The sequence below is a fragment of the Colossoma macropomum genome, unplaced genomic scaffold (assembly GCF_904425465.1).
Source record: "Colossoma macropomum unplaced genomic scaffold, Colossoma_macropomum, whole genome shotgun sequence".
Lineage (NCBI taxonomy): Eukaryota > Metazoa > Chordata > Actinopteri > Characiformes > Serrasalmidae > Colossoma > Colossoma macropomum.
Genome location: NW_023494796.1, coordinates 24,248,182 through 24,260,372, shown reverse-complemented (window position 1 = coordinate 24,260,372; position 12,191 = coordinate 24,248,182). Strand labels below are relative to the sequence as shown.

The following is a 12,191-nucleotide window of genomic DNA, read 5'->3' as shown; positions in this document are numbered from 1 at the left end:
ATAACTGATCAAAGTTAATAAACAAGCAATAGTGGTATTTCTTTAAAATACTGTTTGTTTTATTTATTTAGAAGGTAAATATTCTAAAGGTGTTATTTAAAAATAACATAACTGTATTCTAAATACTGCTTTTACAAAATCTAACTTAGACTGAAACCAGACAATTTCTGTATTCTGAATACATATTCCCAATACTTGTATTCCGTTACATCCCTTTCTTATTTTACCATTACCACTCTACTAAGGACGATTTCAGTATGCGTGTATCTAAAATCTATGCTTTTCTGTGTGTTTTTTATTTTAGCTTATCAAAAACAAACAAACAAAAGAATATTCACAAGGAATGAACACAGCTTTCACAACCCTTTTCCCCATGAGTAACTTGCCTGGTCTAACCAGTCCTGGTCCTCTGAGGTCATTAACTAGCTGGACCAGGTGTAGTAGACTATGACTGCAACTCTTCACGAAGGAGGGTCTCCAGAATTCTACCTATTCCTTAGACAGACACCAATATCCTTTGAGTCTGAGTCTAAGGAAATAAAAAGTGACTTTAATTTAGGGGCTCATATCACAACTCCTGTCTATATCAGCAGAACTACTTATTTTAAAGTGATTAAAGATTCACTGTCTGCCTCTTAAACATGACAGAAATGCAGAGCAATGCTACTGACTGCAGCTAGGGGGCACTCGTGACCTTTCAGTGGTGAGTGCTGCTGCAGTTACTGCTCAATCCACCTTGTGCTTCAAATCAGGGTTGCCAGATTGGGCCCAGAAAGTAAACCTTTGGATTTCTGCGGCTTTTTGTAAGCTACATATGGGCAGGAGGCACAAAGTCCAGAGAGCCAAACGCCAGCAGAAATATGTTTTTTGTACTCTTTTGAAACAAATTCATTCAATTTGGTCATTACACGATTCCACGATAGATGTGGTACATGAGTCTGACGCCACATACGTTCGTAAGAAGTTTAACTGTAGCCGCTTTTGATTGCTTTCATGCAAACATTTTCACCCAGAGGTTAGAACTGGCATGTTTAAGCTAATGCTAATACAAATTCAAGCTGTGATCACAAATAAAGAGGTAAATGTTACACAAATATTGTGCTTGTAGCGTTATGTGTGATTTGTGAAGATGAAGAGTTAGCGCACGTTAGCATTGTGTCAATGCAAACTCATTTAAACGGCAAATAAACAGATTAAACAAGTTGAACATGTCCACCATTTGAGGTCTACAGATCAGGTGGGACCAAATCTACTTTTGGAGATCCACTCAGCACTCAGAACCCACCTGTCCTAGCTAATCAAGGCCTTCAATCATCTTCAGGTGCTAACGATTTGGGGTTGGAGGTGGAGTCTCCAGGAGCTCCATCTGAGCTCCCTGTTGAAGAAAACACATCAGGAAACCACAAATACCGTTACTGACAATTGGACACCTACAGAAACTTTTAAAGGTTTCTATGATTTTTTTCATCCTGACCTCAAACGGTTTAGCCACCAGTGCTACCGCTGTTTTATTCATGAACAGCGAAGACAACGCGGCGTGAAGTCAACAAAATCCGCCGAGAGACTTTTGCGTGTCTCTGGAGGCAACATCTGGCAACCCTGCGCTCGGTTCCTCAGCCTGCGCTGCGCTCGCGCTGCTCTGGCATTTCTGTATTTTTATCGTCAGCGAGCAGCAGCGATGGCTCGAGCTCTCCCTGCACTTTAAAAACGCAGAAGGACGAACAGCAGCTACTTCACTGTCGACCGTGTTTTTCTTTGTCCTCTCTTTTTTTCCCTCCTTTCTCGCTGTGCACCGACTCCGGGGGTGGGAAGGAAGAGGGGGGTAAAGAGGAGACAGAAGAGGAAGGCGTGATGGCACGAGAGCGAGCGCGCGAGAGATGCGGATCTGCCCCAGGACGCGCGTAGACAAACGGACGCACGGGATATACGCGGACGCGCTTTCCTACACCCTCAGGGGGCACTGAGGGAGAAATCACCCCCCAGCACCCTCCGGGAGCGCGAGGTGGCATTTGGAAGCAGGGGCAGATAGACTGGCTTTAGCCTCCCCGGATCGCCGGTGGCGCGCGCGCGCGGAGGAGGCGGCGGGACTGTGGAGCGAGCTTTTCCCCGCTGGATCTCGACGGTCACTCGGTAGGTGCATCACTGTCGCTGGCGATTGTTTTATTTTTGATCGACTTTTTTTTCCCCCTCTTGCAGTGTTTGTGTTGTTTGTGGTGTTGCGGCTGTTTCCAGCAAAAAAGGGAGGCAATTAGTCCGATTAATCGGTTCTCGAGGATGTGGGGAGTTTTATGGCAATAATGAACTCTTAGAATGATCGATCTGCATAATCTGGATCTTGTCTGTGAAGTAGTGTCATACTAATATGATTATTCATCAGTTAACATGAGTGCCATAGTGATCGATCAATCTGATTAATCGACCCTTAAGGATGTGGTTAGTTTTAGGGCGCACCGATTAATCGTGGTGTGGTAACTAACTATTAGAATGATCAATCTGTGTAACTTGGATCTCATCTCTTAAGCAGCGTCTTAATGACATGATTATTCATTATTTAATGTGAGTGTCAGTGATCGATTAACCCGATTAATCGACTCTCTAGGTGATCAGTGATTAATCGTTGTGTGATAATGAACTCTTAGAATGATCTATCTCTATAATCTTAATATCGTCTCTTAAGCAGTGTCACAGTGATATGATTAGTCATCAGTTCGTGTTAGTGCCATAGTGATTGGTTGATAAATCATCAATTAATTAAGGTACTATGATTATTTGCTGTGTGAATAATCGCTAATATGAGTGACAGGCAATTAATGCCTGTCTTCTAATGACTAATTATTCATCGATTAGTCATAGATCGCGTCCTTCATTTTCATCACGCGTGCAGCTGGACGGTCCGGTCCAGTCTAGTCCGGTCAGGTCCAGCGGCCAGAAACAGTGAATCGATTCATCAAGGCGAGAAGCTCTGAAGCGTGTGAGGACCGCCACTGTTTCGAATCGAGCGGCTCTGGCTGGTTTGCCTTCGTCTGAATGCAGTCTTGCATTGCAGTGTTATAAGGCAGTTCTATTCACCCTGAGAGGAAGCTAACAGTGTCTGTTCTTCCAAGGATGTTCTTCCAAGGAAGCAGGCACTGGCTTTCCAAAACAGCACATACATAATGCATCAGAGGATGTACGGAGATGAGTGTAGGACATTGCAGTGGCTCTCTTTTTATTAACCTAATTGATTAGTTAGCGGCTCTCCGAGTGAGGCTGACTGCTGTCCCTAAATTATTAATTTCACTCTAATTCATTTTAGTAATAAAGAATCCTATTAGCGGCTAATTGAATGGATTGGATTTGGATATTGAGGCCATTGGAAATGCTGATGAGTTGCATTCAGATGCATCTCACTGGATGAATGGAAGGTAAGTGACGCAGCGTGGAGCAATCTTGGTCCGCACGACCACGTGAAGCGTTCTTATCCTGTGCCGTACGCGTCCAGAGGTGGGCAGACAAGATCTCTTATTGCCACCTGGGATCATTTTTCACTAAAGTGTGTACAACCCAACCTCATGTTATTGGGATTCGGGGCACATTTAGTGTCACCGAGGGGAGAAAAATGAATCATTACCACGACTAGCTTTTCCCTGGAGACTTCTCAAGGTGAAATCGCTGTCCCTGCGTTGCTGTTGTTGTTTTTTTAAATGCACAACAATGTGTCTGAAGTGCAGCTACCACATATTTACTGCTGAGGGAGACAGATAGGCGGAGGGAGGGAGGCGATCAGATATTCATATATTCATTCATTCATTGCTTTTCATAGACTCATTCCTCTGCGAGATGCCAGAGAAAGCAAATCCACGAGGAAAGGGGGGGTGCTCCTTCAAGTTCAAAAGAAGCGAAGGCTGAGATAAGATTGCTGATCAGACTCATCTAACGAAACAGGAGCTTTGAAATTGCAAACGAGAGCGTTCTTCAGTCATTGAGAATGCGTGAATGTGGCTCAGAAAGGGAGGAGAAGGCTCTAGATGTCCGGGTGTCATTGTGGGTTTTGTAACTTTCAGCTGTCATTCAAAAGTTTGGAAACACTTGTCAATTGGTATGTTCTTCAGTAAGCGATTAAAGGGCCCATATCATGGTAAAATAACGTTTTCTCACATTTTGAAATAGGAGTGTGATGTAAACACTGTTTTAGAATATACCATTCACTCCCCAGTCAATACATCCCCTATTTGGAAGCTAAGGTGCCCATTTTGAATTATTTGTTTTTGTGATGTCACAAAAACCGACACATTTCTATACATACAGCTACTCAGCCTATGGCAGTTTAGCTCTGCCCACTCACCCTGAAGCTGTAAGGAGTGTTTCAGTCTGGACAGCTTTCACAGTACAGCCAATCAGAACAGAACCTATTTACATATCAGTAACAAAAACAGCCTGCTTACTTCTAAAGAGAGGTTAATGTAAAAATGAATTATGGCTGTTTTTGGTTCATAAAACCACACTAGTGCTATAAGTGGACATTGGAGAACAAAAACGGGAAATATTGGATATGGCTACTTTAAATGATAAATAATGTATGCTAATTATATTTTCATAGTAGCTTCAGACAGTCAATGGGACATTTGTTAACGCTGAAGGGCAAGGCATAATACATAAAACAAAACAATAAAATAAATGAAATACCACAGAAACAGCAACACATCATAGAACTAACAGTTATGTGGGTTATAATATGTTTCTTGCGATGTTATCTGCCTTGAGATTTGACCAGTGCTTTTCAAATATGAGTCGTTTTGGATATTGATTGTATTATAACTTCATTTATGATGTGATTATGCTTTCTCAGTCGTTTTAGAATCCGCAGCCCTGTTCATCATTCTGGGCGCAACCTTTTACTGCTTCCTTTATTTAGCAATGGCATCATTTTAAAGGGGATTTTTTTTTTATTTGTGCACGATTCCATGGTTGAGATCATTCAGAGTGGTTTGTGTTGAAATGGTTCAGTGTTGAGAAACGTAGCAACTAAAATCATGATGTAACACAAATATAGCCATTTTAATTACCAGTTTATTCTGAGTTTTATATGTAAAGTTGATGATGGTAAAATAGTGGAAAATCATGTACCCCTCCACCATTAATATGTTTAAAAATGTACATTTTTCATACCCATTTTCATAACTTTGTGTGAGAGAGCTTTCAGAGGTACTAAATTCTTCAGACGTCTGGTTCCTATAACTACCACTTCTCTGGAACAGAGCATTCCACATTAAACCACTCCGAATGACTTTTATGTCTAACCATTATTTATTCAGAAATTTAGAAAAATTGGTGGACTTCACCTTTAGTCATTTTATACTTGTATCTAAAATGGCTTTATGTTATTTATGTATTACTGAAAACAGTGATTCAACTCACACCAGCTTGGTCTCTGACAGACCGAACCAGGCCGGGGGCCGAGAGCGGTTGGAGCAACATGCTTTCTCTCTAATTGGCTGTCAGCGTATGTTTTGTTTCCAGTGTGACTTGTCCGCTCTGCTGTTTTTCTCGCTCAATATTGGTTCCCGTACGGCGGATATAATATCTTTCTGTGTGCGTGTACGCGTCTGTGTGGGTTTGTGTCCTTTGATTGCGTAGAGAGCTGTTGACCTCGGCCCTGCTGCACTGAGTGGTTAACTGTCGGAGTGTGAGCTGTTAATGCCTCTCAGAAATGACCGCCGAATCTTAGCCGTTAAACTATACCCGGTCCGTAATGCAGGACATCACAGGGCTATAGGGCTGGGGGCTATAGGATAGGGCTGATAGGGCTGCAGTATATATGGCTTGCTAATTGTTATCACGATATTGACCTTTGCAGTACTGATAAAGCAGAAGGATAAGAGGTATTTTGTCTGTATTGTATGTATACAGGCATTTGGCCATTAAAGTGATTGTCGTCTGTATTTGGGACACACACCTGATCTGTACGCTGGTAAAAATGGTTTGTCAGTTCAACCTGAAAATACAGCTTAATATGGCAGCATGTAACTAGTTCCAGTCAACTCAAATGCTTTGAATGAATCATTATTTCAGTCATAGTATTTTATTCAAGTCGAATTAAATTAGTTTCATTGCTTGTTACTGTACTGAAGTCATTTTATTAGGTTGATCTAACTATTTTTACAGTGTAGGCTGAGGGATCATTATAGGGAAGCACAATTATTGCAGTGTTGGTCTTTGCAGTTCTGACACTGAAGGCTGCAATATGCAAATGAGCCCTCTACCCAATTACAGTGGCCCTTATTAATCAATCAAAAAAATGAATCAAAGATGTGTTCGAAAAGAGCGCAGATCGGCCTGCATTTAATGATGTGCAAACTACTCTGGATCTGATTAATGAACATTGGTGCAGATGTTGAAACAAGCGGAGATTTGAGAGCAAATGAGGAATCAACCTAAGTGCATGAAATCAAGCGCCAACCCACCAGCATCTCATTTACATAGCATGTACATGAAACACGCCCCAATTAATGCAGGTGTTTCAGTACGGAGCCCATTAAGGAAAGTGTTAGGCAGCCAATGACTGGGCTCATAAGCAGAATTTGAGGTCAAGCAGTGAGTGCCCCACTGACCAAACCATATGCTGTTCAAATTACGACCGCTGAAAAGAATAAAATGTTAAATGAACAAAACGTCTTACACTGGCCAGTGATGAAAGTGGGTGGGCTTTGGCCAGTCATTCTGCACCCACTGGTCAAAACACTCTTTAACCGTGTCACTTTGTTGGTGCTTTTTAACATTTTACCACCAGGTGTATCACAGTGTGTAGAAATGTAAACAAAATGTTAGTATTTTTTCCATACAGCACTGTTATACATGCAGGTGGCCAGTAAAGTGATTGATCCTTTTCCATTCCTCTTTTGGGCCGTGCACTGAGTCACTTGATCTGTCGGCTAGAAAGAAAATCGTGTTCGGAATGAGTAACTGTGTAGCTGGTTTAGTTTTAAATAAACCCAGTATTGGAGCATGAATACGCTCCTAATCACTCGCATCATGGTTCATTTTTTCCCAGCCTCTGCTTTTTTCATGTTCTGATTGATTGGCCCTTTGACCCCATCTGCTCTCAAATTGAATCAGCGGGTCGCACTAATCAATGATTATTGGGTCAGGGGGCCTTATCCGAGGAGGTGGACGCCTGTGCCGTGCGTGTGTGAGTGTGTGTATCTGTGAGAGTGAAATAGAGATCAGGAAGTGTCACACTGTGACCAAAGTCCGATGAACAGATTGCGCTCTACGGAAATCATCCAGACAGGAATGCCCCACATACAGCAGAAAATCTCTCGCTCACTACCTGCCAGGGCCTGTATCTGCGAGGGCTGTCATGATTACTCAGTTAATCTTGATTATTCAATTTAAAAAAGAAAAGATCTGATTACAGATTGTATTGTTGACAAATTTGTAATCTGCATAGTGGAAAGAAAGTAGAGCCTGATAGACAAAAACTATGGAGGAAAAGGTTTTTTATATTTTATGTGTTTAAAAGCTTGCAGTATTTTTGCATCTTTTAAAAAGGCCGTATGTTTGTAATTGTTCAGTTAAAGGGACACGCCAGCCAAAATGATACATGTAACCATTGTATTTGTGTGTTTGTGTGTATTTTAGACATGCTTATTCACCTCCTAAGGCCGTGCCCCAGTAGTCTCTAAAGTGGGATTTTCTAGTTAAAAGACTAGGAAGCCCCCCCCTTCTGATGATGTATCTTGAAGGTGGGAGGAAATGCAGCTACAGCTGTTTTAGGGTGGTTGCTTGAAACTAGGCTGTGTGAAATCCCCCCTAGTTGACTAATGCAGGAAAAGCCAGATTCCTGCTAGGAAACCACCTGTATTTATTAGTTGGCAGTTTGCAGGGTGGTAAGTAATAATTAAAGTAAACAATGAAAGTAATAATTAAAGACGGATGAGCATTATATACAGTTCTTGCCACAGTTTTGATGTTTTAGTTTAAATGCAGTGTTTTTGAAGGCTTCGTGGTAAATATTTTTCCAAACAGTTTTCCCAGATAAGTGTTTTTGCATCTTTTAAAGGTCATACATTTGGAATTGTTGAGTTAAAGAGGCACTCTCACCAAAATGCAAAATGTAGCCATTGCTTCATCTGTCGTAAACATGCCTACTCACCTTCTACAGTGGTGCCGCAGTAGTCTCTAGAGTGAGACTTTCTGGTTTGAAAAGTAGGAAAACCTCTTTCTGATGACGTATCTTGATGGTGGGAGGAACTGTTGAAAAACTAAACTGCTTAGGGAGCATACCTGAAGCTGGGCTGTTTGATCCCCCCCCCCACCACCACCACTGTCTGGCTAGTGCAGCCAGATAGCAAATTTTGCTGTTAGGAAGCTGAATATAATGTCTGTACTTGTTAGCCTCTATGTCAGGCTATGTTAGCAGTCAGGATTTCTTTACTGCAGCGGGGCGTGTATGATATATTTGTGTTACGCATGCTGGTGTACTATAGTGGGGATATGAAAAACTGTACAAAATACTGCAAAATAACAAGTAAATGCTAGGTTTGGGCAGTTTTAAATCTATTTATATCCTTCGGCCTTTTTAAAACCTCCAATTACTGTAATCATTAAAATAATTAAGATGTTACTAAAAAAATCGATAGTGAGGGCTTCAATATCCGTGTGCTGAAGTGTTCTAAGCACTGTGTCCTGTTGCCAATCCCCTGAATATCTGAACTGATGCTTTCCTTTGTGGAAAGCCTCGCTGAAGGGCAGTTGAGATATTGCCTTTTTTTCCTTATCTGTTTTTTTTTTTGTCTTGTTGTCAGCTGAAATCTCACCCTGCAAAATGCACATAGTCTCTCCTGCTCAGCTTCTAGGCCTGTATGACATGCCGGAGAGGGTTGCTAGATCCTCCAGGAGCTAAAGATGAATTCCCTGTCCCGGTCGTGTCTTCAGGGAGTGTGTGTGTGTGTGTGTGTGTGTGTGTGTGTGTGTGTGTGTGTGTGTGTGCGCGCACGAGTGTGTGTTTACATTTACCCCCCACACACTCTGCCACATGATTTAGCTCTGCTTCCATTGGCTGCCGCACGATTTTCCCTCCTAATGAGGCCGATTTATAACCGTGCAGGTTAATTTGAAACCTTCGGAGACCATGCGCCGTGATTCGTTAAAGCTGTCCTGACTGTTTCCATATGGAGCCTTCTCATTGGCCTTCTTTCTTTCTTGACAGTTCTATTCTCGGCCTGCAGTGTTTGTGGCCCACACAGAGCAGTCTGCATTCATTTGAGCGTCATTCTGTGAGATTGGTGCCAAATACACGTTATTTTGACATTATATCATCTAAAGGACTCCATAGTTTCAATAATATATTGCTCAGTTTCTCCCTCTGTGATAACTTTTCCAAATAACACTAAGAAGTACAACCCCATCATAGTGAAGTTGTGACGGGGTGGAACATTTCAGGCTAAACTAGCACCCCTCTCTCAGTTCTCAAGGTTAGACCTTCTAACATCCTTTTGAGTTAGTTTAAACAGTTAATTACTTGACTTTTCTGTGAATATCACAAAATTTTGAGAACAAAAAACATTTCTCTGTACATTTTTGTGATGGGGTGGATGTTACGATTGACAGATCCTGTCAGTGGAAAACATGAGATTGATGTTAAATAGAAGTAAAACTTACCAGCTTTTGAACAAAATCTTAAATGATGCCATTTACTCTTTATCATGTTACTTAAGGGGGATTTTTTAAGAAAGTCTGCATTAATTATTGAAATGCAAAAAAAATCATTCAGACATCTTTCTTATGTGAAGTTCTCCATTCTAGGTGGCGATGGGAATCACGTATCTGAAGTGTTTATTGTTTCTAAGAGCTACATCAGAGAAAGTTTTTCTACAAAATGATTATGAATATACTGCCTGTTTTTTTTTTTTTGTAATAAGGTTTTTGGCTTATTAAAAATACATTTATGGTGGAGAGGTACATGCACGGTGCTGTAAGGCAAAATTGTGCCTAAAGAAAATGTTTCAGATGTACCACTATTTTACCATCAACATTACATATCAAGCTCAGAAGACTTGGTTTTGGATAGTAAATCAAATGGCTATAATTGGTGTGGACATTGTGACCTCTGGTTCCCATCAGATTACTACAGTTCTCTTTCACTTCAAAACGCTATGAATAACTTGCATCTTTTTTTACATCTCAATGCAAAGCAAAGGTTATTACTTTTTTTTCTCAAAATGAACGTTTCTAAATTAAATATATATATTTGTAGTGTTAATGTGGAAACAGATTTGTTTAAGCATGGCAAAAGTTTAATATTAAACATCTTTTATTTAGTAATATTTGAGTTGGAACCGCAAATATAGTCATACAGGCATGTGAAAATACACACATTCTTAAATATCCTAACATACCATATTATCAAAGAGCGTTAAATTAATATGTTTAAGCTTAAAAGCAAGCTGTTCAATCAGATTGTCTGTTATAAATGGCATCAAATCTTGTGGAATCTGTATTGTGATTCTATATTTGTGATTCTACTTTTACCTAGGCTTTATATGGACAACAAACTGTTTATTTTTAATACATTTTTATACTCAACAAATCAAAAGAAGAGCAACAACAGCTAAAAGGCCAGAGTAATCAAACATCAGCCCCTCTGACAATCCTGAACCTTCTGCAAAATTTTAGGAATTAATAGTGTGTAAAAAATGTGATTCTGTCACACAGTGCCAATTAGGCCTGAGTGTGTATTAAAAAAGGAATTAAAAATAAATGTAAGTAATGTGTAAATATTACTAAAAGTTCAAAACATGCCATTTGCTCCTCAGTCTATACAGTGCGTAGAAACCCCCATACTGCTTTTGTGATGGATATATATATATATATATATATATATATATATATATATATATATACATATATATGAGTTGATAGATATATATGTGTGCACATATATATATATATATATATATATATACATACGTACATACGTACATATATATATATATATATATATATGTATGTATGTGTGTATGTATGTATATGTGTATGTATACACATACATATACATATATATATATATATATATATATATATATATATATATATATATATATACGTATACATACACATATACATACGTACACACACACATATACATACGTACACACACACACACACACACACAATAAGAACTATTTTTGGTGCATACAATCATAGTTATGAGTGGACTTGAGAGGGGAAAAAAGTAGGATAAGAGCCCTTTAATTAAATATTGTCAGTTATATCCACTATGCTGTTCTGCGCATCTTGTTCTGCTGCTTTTTGACAGAAGCTACTGCTAATACTCAGGCCTAATTGGCACTGTGTGACAGAATCACACTTTTTTACACACTATTAATTCCTAAAATTTTGCAGAAGGTTCAGGATTGTCAGAGTGGCTGATGTTTGATTACTCTGGCCTTTTAGCTGTTGTTGTCTTCTTTGGGTTTATTGAGTCCGGAATAAAGATAAACCAACAACAAAGAGATATGGCTGTAACTCTGTCCAGAATATATAAAAAGGCATTAAGAAAGAATTGGTCATGTCCTTAGGATTTATTCACCTATGGCCACATTATCCGCAGTCTAACCAGAAATATTCCCTTTTTTTGATCCTCTGACGTTATTTCACTACAGGATGAATTTTTTTCACTTCTTTCCCACTTTCCAATATCAAACGAAGCATGTAGCTCCTCAATTAGCTTCATCAAGTCAGCATGGCGGGCTCCAGCTCCGTCCCAAAGCTAATGGGAGTGAGAGCGTGGCCTGGAGCAGAGGAAACAGTGTTATTCTCTTATTTTACTAATTCTGTCTGGGGTGAGTTCTCAAAATACCAGAACTGCTGCCTGAAGGAGGGAGGAATCAGTCAGCCTTCCTCCAGAGAAACTTGATTTAATAAAGCAGTGGCTCTCTGTCTGTTTTAATGAGACAGATAGCCAGGAGTGTTTTTAGAGCAGCATTGCCTGAAGTTTCTCATAGCAGGTTTGTTGCGCTGGTCGCAGGCTGCATATCAAGCATATCAGACTTAAAAAGCCCATATCCTCAAAAAATATCCTTGCTTTTTATTGTGTTTTGTGTACAACTGTAAACATCATTTCAACCTGTGCCATGTATGGAAGCTGAGCTGTAAAAACAGCCCAGTTGAAATTCAACAGGGTTATGATGTCACAACAATGAACACAT

The 12,191-nt window shown here is 39.9% G+C and overlaps 1 protein-coding gene across 1 annotated transcript in view; it reads left to right on the top strand.

The window, feature by feature from the left end:
* Nucleotides 1-1,830: 1,830 nt before the first annotated feature.
* LOC118816661 (adhesion G protein-coupled receptor L3-like) overlaps nucleotides 1,831-12,191 on the top strand; it is a 450,500-nt gene continuing 440,139 nt past the window's right edge. The window contains exon 1 of the mRNA XM_036583171.1: nucleotides 1,831-2,130. The gene's annotated coding sequence lies outside the window, so the exon portion shown is untranslated. The remainder of the gene's footprint in view (nucleotides 2,131-12,191) is intronic.